This window comes from Pinus tabuliformis, chromosome 7 (genome assembly GCF_031772625.1).
Source record: "Pinus tabuliformis cultivar Carrire ecotype Pingquan chromosome 7, CPIR1, whole genome shotgun sequence".
NCBI classification, from domain to species: domain Eukaryota; kingdom Viridiplantae; phylum Streptophyta; class Pinopsida; order Pinales; family Pinaceae; genus Pinus; species Pinus tabuliformis.
In genome coordinates, this window is record NC_142293.1 from 933,356,986 (window position 1) to 933,363,719 (window position 6,734).

Below are 6,734 nucleotides of genomic sequence, written 5' to 3' on the forward strand. Positions count from 1 at the left end.
GATTCTAAGGAATACTTCTATCTGATGTATATATTATGTTGCAGGGTTATGTTTGGGACTAGATCTGAAATTTTCATGTGCACCTTGAGTTCAACATTGGATCAGGAATCATAAGACTTGAAATGACTTATTCTTGAATGATCTGATATTGGTTGAGACCAGATCTGATGTTTTGTGCCACTTCTACTTGTTATCTATCATGGTCTGGGTTTTTCTGAAATCTGAAATTGCAACAAAGTTTGGAGTCAAAATTTGCAGATCTGTACGCAAGTTCGTCTCGGCGAAAGCGCATGTACATGCAGGTTCGACTCTTTCAAATAGCGTATACAAAAAGAAAAGCTTATGTTCAGATCTGACTGATCTATCTGATCAAATTATCTTGTTTTATTGTTGTCTATCAATGAAGTCCTCTTAGATGTGAACATAAAACTGTTGTATAAGGAAATTGAGTCTGATTGATTGATTGATTGAGAAGGAAGGGTGATCCTTGCTGCTATCTGTTTTGAACTCTGTAATATGACAGTAGATCTTCAGAATGTCACTGATTGGTACAGTCTGTGGTTCAAAAGTTTATGATTCAGTATCTTTAGATATATACGCAAGTTGGGTTCAAGGAAGCAGCATATACACACAGGTTGGGTTCAAACAAGTAGCATATACACTCTAATGCATGATTTTTGAGGTTACAGCTGGTTCTAGATGAGGATGCGGGGTTTTGGGTTCTGCACAGTGTTCTGGTGTCAGTGATTTGATCGTTCAGATTAACGAAATATTGGTAGATGCAATTTTAGTTCAAAAGGATTTGATGGGTCTAGTGTGAAAATTTGATGAAACGTGGCCTTCAGCTTGTGGTGTTGTGATCCAGGAGTATCCAGTCTGAAAATTCATGAAACATGGTCCCTAGTGGAAGAGTGGAGTTTTCTGTAGGCTAGCACCTATGTACTGGTAAACATATTGGCTAGTACAAGAGCTACGGGGTTGTAGTTCCCTTCCAGTAGAAGCTAGAAAACGAGAGAAGGTTGTAACCTTCTACAGGTAGAAGCCTACGTACTGGTATGAGTCTGCACCAGTACAAGATTGTAAACAGATTTTATTATTATTAAAAGAAGGTAGAGACGACAACAGCAGGTGGTTTTTACCCACATTGGGTTTCCACCTTAAATCTTGGTGTTCATATGTGTTGCTTATGTGTGATTTACTCTACTTTTACTGCATTGTCTAATAAATCTCTAATATGCTTGTTTAAGCTCAATACGTGATAAACTGTCTAAATCACAAGTTCTCTGCATATACGTTGGTTTCTTTAAGCACATTCGCGTGTACACGCTAGTTCACTTCACTGAAGTAGCGTATATATATCTGTTTGGGAAATAAAAATATTGATCTGATAATACTGATTCACCCTCCTCTCAGTATTATTTCCAATAGAATGTTGCAACTTCTGGGCCTATGGACTTAAATTATCAACTCGGGGTTCGTACAAACTTAAGAGGGGTCGACATTGTATGTGCAGCAGACACCTTCCTCTTCCTAGTCTGACTCCCTTTAATGAAAATGAAAGAATACAATGAAACAAATTCAAATGAGCAAATATCTAAGTAAGCCACCAATCCTAAATTACAAAAGGTAAATAACATAAGTAAACCTATTCTACTTTTGTTGTAAAGTAAATGAAAAAAAGGAAATCTATTCTATTTGAAAAAATGTAAAGCACAATGAAAATGAAGCAAATTTAATCTATCTTGCTGGAAAATAAATGGAATTAAAGAAAATCTATTCTATTTTGCAAGAAATAAAAATCCTAGATTATTTTTGCAAAAAGGAAAGCACAATTTTCTTAAAGTAAATTGTGGAAAAGAAATCTAAACTAATTGCATAAATCAACATTCAAGAAGAAAGTAATATAAGAGCTAAATGGAAACCCAAGAAATCCTAAGCTCAACCAAAGTGGTATCAGAGCATTCACGGGATATAAATATACTTCTACCATGAATTTGGAGTGAATTTGGGCAAGGAAGATCTCGAAAACAAATTGCTACAAGATAGTTATTTCTGAGTTAACTTGCCAAATGCCTAAGAAAACCAAATTCGAATGAGATGGGACAAATTTTTTCATTAATTAGGATGTCCTAGGACTCCAAACCAAGTGGAATCACTCAAAAATACCCTTGTTAACATGTGCTAAAAAATAGCAGAAAATTACTACTCTAAAAACAGGAAATTCAAGAATTAGTGAGCTAGTTGACCTATCAAATTCTTAACCTGATCAAGTGAAAATGCTATGGGGAAAATTTTGTTATTAATTAGGATGTTTTTAGGATCCAATCCAAGTAGAATCAATTCAAAAGAGTCATTAACATGTCCTAAAAATAGTAGAAAATCACTACTAGAAACCAGGAATTTCAGAGCAATGAACTAGTAAGCTTATCTAAGTGCTCGAATGCCTAGACTAATCAAGTGAAAATGTCGTGGGGTGAATTTTATTATTAATTTGGATGTTTTTGGCTCCAACAAAAGTGTAATAAAATTGAAATAAGTTCATTAAGATGTGCCGAAAATTAGCAGAAAATTACTACTATTTTGCTACATGATACTTCCCAAAATTCCAAAATTGTGAACTCGTAAACTAATCCAAGTAGATAAACCATGGATATGACTTTGCAAGGTTGCTTTAAATATGCATCATGCTTGTGACTTCATAAATAAGATGCAAAACAACTTACTTCAATCATTTAACCAATATAACCTATAGCAAACGAAACATGAATACTAAACGCAGAAATAGGAAAAACAAGAATAGAAGATGCAAGTGAAAACATTCAAAGAAGATAAATAAATTGTACAGCAAGGCTCTAAGGCTCTTGGGATGGCCAAGCCCAAGGATACCTAGAGTTCTATGATGGAAACCAAGCTTTAAAAACTAAAAATAACACCAAACTTCATTATGTGAATCAATCTAAGTACATCCCTACTAGAAATGAAAGTAAATATGCTAAAGAACAAGTTTTCTCCACAATAAGACTAAGAAATGCATGCCCCTAGAGGAAAATTCGAATTGGTACTTAAAAAAATAGATGGAGAAACATCTTCCTTGGAAGGAGACAACTTTCCCCTCCAAAATCCCTCAAAATGTGGATCTAGTTCCCAACACTAGGAATATTCATTGAATGACAAGGAGCATATTCCTAGAATTTCTAAATCATTGGAGCTCCAGAATCTATTCAATAATTTCATAATATATTTTCATTTATTATCTAATCTTAGTCCATCATGTAGCAAGGAGCAAGCCCCTAGATTATCGCATCCTCTAAATCTTCATAATATACCCAATATTCTAACATTATTCTACAAATATAAATAATATTAGGCACATAATAGTAATTATCTCTAAACTTTCTGAATGAACATATTAAAGCTAAAAATATGTCATCCAATGCAAGAAGATAGTTTTAATGTGTTGAAGAATGGTTAGATGGGCCTTAATTAGTATCTAATTTGGAGTCTCATCACCCATTATACGCCACCTCATCTCGGAGATTAAATCCTAGGAATTCCTCTTATTGCCTCTGGTCAAATCTTTTGGGGTTAACCTTCCAAGATTGTGTGAATCCTTGTGGACCTCACTGCCAACGTGTCCCAATACCGTCATTTATGTTGTGCACTTGACTCCAGCCTTCCACATCACCCTGACCATTCCCTTTGTGACGCATTCAATACTACTGAGATGACCTGGCCCATTTAAACATCTGGGGTGACACCTTGTCCAATATGATGTGTCCATTGGCCCACTTTCCACATCCTCCCTAGAATAAAATCTCAGGATTTTCCATAGTGCCTCCATTCGAAGCCTCTGGGGTCCATGATATCGAGATGACGTCAACGAAATAAATTGAAGGGGTAACATTGGATGATGTACCATCCACATTGCCTCCTATGAGGGCACCACGTGTCACATGATTTGAGCCCTCTTTGACCCATGAAAAAACTAAAACAAGGTGCCACATGGCGCACCACAATGGCACCACGTCACCCTTTCTTCCATGTCATGAACCTCGTCACCCTAGGTCCCACCACAAGTTCCAAAACCTCACAACACAGAGGTTTCCCCTATTATTTAACTGTTTTTCACTTCGTTGTTTTGTGTTGGGCATTCAACCAGCCCCACTGCGCCATGTAATCTCAAGAATAAAATCTCAAGAGTTTCCCTTGGGGCTCGCCTTGAAACCTCTGAGGCAAAACCTCTAAGACATGTGTGCGGCTATTAGCATTCAACTCGTCGATGGCCCATATTTCTCCTTGTTTAAGCGCTTGATCATTGCACCTAGTCACAGGATCGAAGAGGGTCTAAGCCATTTCCTTTCGAATTCATGTGCTCTGAACTTTATGTTTCCAACCCCGTGTGCTTTACCAATTATCAGTGTGAAAGCAAGAGTCCTTTACCTTGGTTCCAAGTGTTCATGGCTTTATATAAATATAATTAGTATACAAGCCTATCCGGGCTATCCCTCCAAAGCTTTGTCAAGGCTTGTCCATGGCCTTTAATCCACCGTGTATACATATATATTCATATACCTACGCATATGTATATAAGTAATTATGCTCTCTCTTATGAGCTTTGTATAATTACTCGACCTGTAGCCTGCAAAAACACATGTATATTTATATAATGCACCTATACATATATGAATGTTATCCCTCTTGAACTCATGGGTAAATACTAGCTTGATAACCAAAACATTTTGATGCAAGAATTTGTTGATTAACAAAGATTGATCCATCTCTTCATACACAGACCATTTAGACCAATTTGCAAGTTGATGATAGAAAGAGGGATAAACCCATTCCTAGGGAAATATTCACGAAGCACTTCTAAATAGTAAATTACACTCCTTATTATTAACATGAACAAGGTATCAACATAGTGACTATATATCCAAACATATCAATGCAATTAATTAATCATTAACAAATATTTACATCTCTTCATACACAACTTTCGAGCCCAAAATGAACATGGGATTAATCCTATTCCTGTAATGATATTCAAAACACTTGCAACACATTTTTCATGCCAAATTCACATCCCTTGTCATCAGTCTATCCAATTAACAACTTTGTGCCAACATATAATAATCAACACATGAAACATAAGTAAAGAGAGATACATCAGTGCTTTAAGAATGAACCATCCCTCATCCATAACACAGATGTTTAGCATTGTACAAGAATTCACATTCTTCATCATGTCACGAGCATTAAACCTTCATAGTGAACCAATATCATCACAGAAATTAAACCCAACACATTAAACATATGCATAACATTCAAAGTGCAAGAGCGTGAGTAAGCATTTATCTTATAATAGGGAGTCTGGTAACTTTCAACTCTCCACCCAACCTTAGACAAGCTACAACCACCTTTAATTGTAGTTGTCACCCCGGGCCAGATTCACAGCTTTGAGGAGGAGTGCTTTCAGAACAAACAAAGCAATGTTATCAACTGAAACAGGGAGCTCCAAGGATACACCACCTTCACCCACCAGTTATCAAATTAATCAAATAAGGGCAGTGAATCCACTTCACTCGCATACAGCCTTCATCCACTTAGGGAGTTAAAACAATATCATCGACTTAAATAGGGTGTCTCAAGGCTACCTTGCCTTCACCCACCAGCTATAAAAACAACTTTACATTAAGAAGGGATCACTTCCCTTATACAAAGGGACTTATAATACAAAATCCCAATATCTCTAGGGATTTAAACACAAAGAGCCTCAATTTAGATGTGGAGAGAGAGATATATAGTTAATGATAAGGAGGTTTTATCAGTTGTGTTATCTCTAAAGGAATAGGAGTGCACTTTCTAGCATCTTCTCAGTGGAACTCCTACCTGTGTTCTCAGCCCAACCCCATGGAACTACCATCAAGTGTTATCATCCCACTAGCCCTGGGTGCCTCCACCTCTCAAAAGTTGTCAACCAGCATAGTCTCCAGTGGATTTATCAGCCCTATAAGGCACAACCACTGCTCAGTGAATATTAACCAGAAGGCCTTCTAGGTTTCTCAGCTAGACTATCATCTCAGCACACTCAGTGATTATCATCCAACAAGCCTCATGGGTTTCTCAGTTATGCTATCACCAGAGCTTCTTTGTGATTATCAGCCAGCAAGCCTTATGGGTTTCTTAATTGTGCTATCAACAGAGCTTCTTGGTGATTATCATCCAGAAAGCCTCATGGGTTTCTCAGTTGTTCTATCAACATAACTTCCCTCTCCCTGAATTCTCTTAGTCCTATTATTCTTCTTTTCCCACAGTTCAAAAAATCAACTTCATCCCTAGGAGCTTCATGGCCTCCCTATTTTCGCGTTCCCCTTCTCTACCTATGTGTATCAGTCTTGAATGATCGTTTTTCCCAACAGGAGCCTCTCAGCCTCTTCTTCTCTTCTTTCTTTGTTTGTCTTTCATCCTAACTAACTGAGGATATTTTCTATTCATCATTTCCAATAGATCAAAACTTTCTCCCACGCATGGACTATGTGGACCAACCAACGTCCTTGTCTTTTCATGGGTTTGTGCAGACCCTCCTCATGGCCATCATAACCAATACATCTTCATTTAATTTGTCCTTTCTTGCTTGCCTTTTTCTCCAAATAAGCATGGTCATTTTTGCTCTTTCCAACTCCCTATTAATGACATAATATATCCCATTAAAACCACTCAGTCATCCCATTATT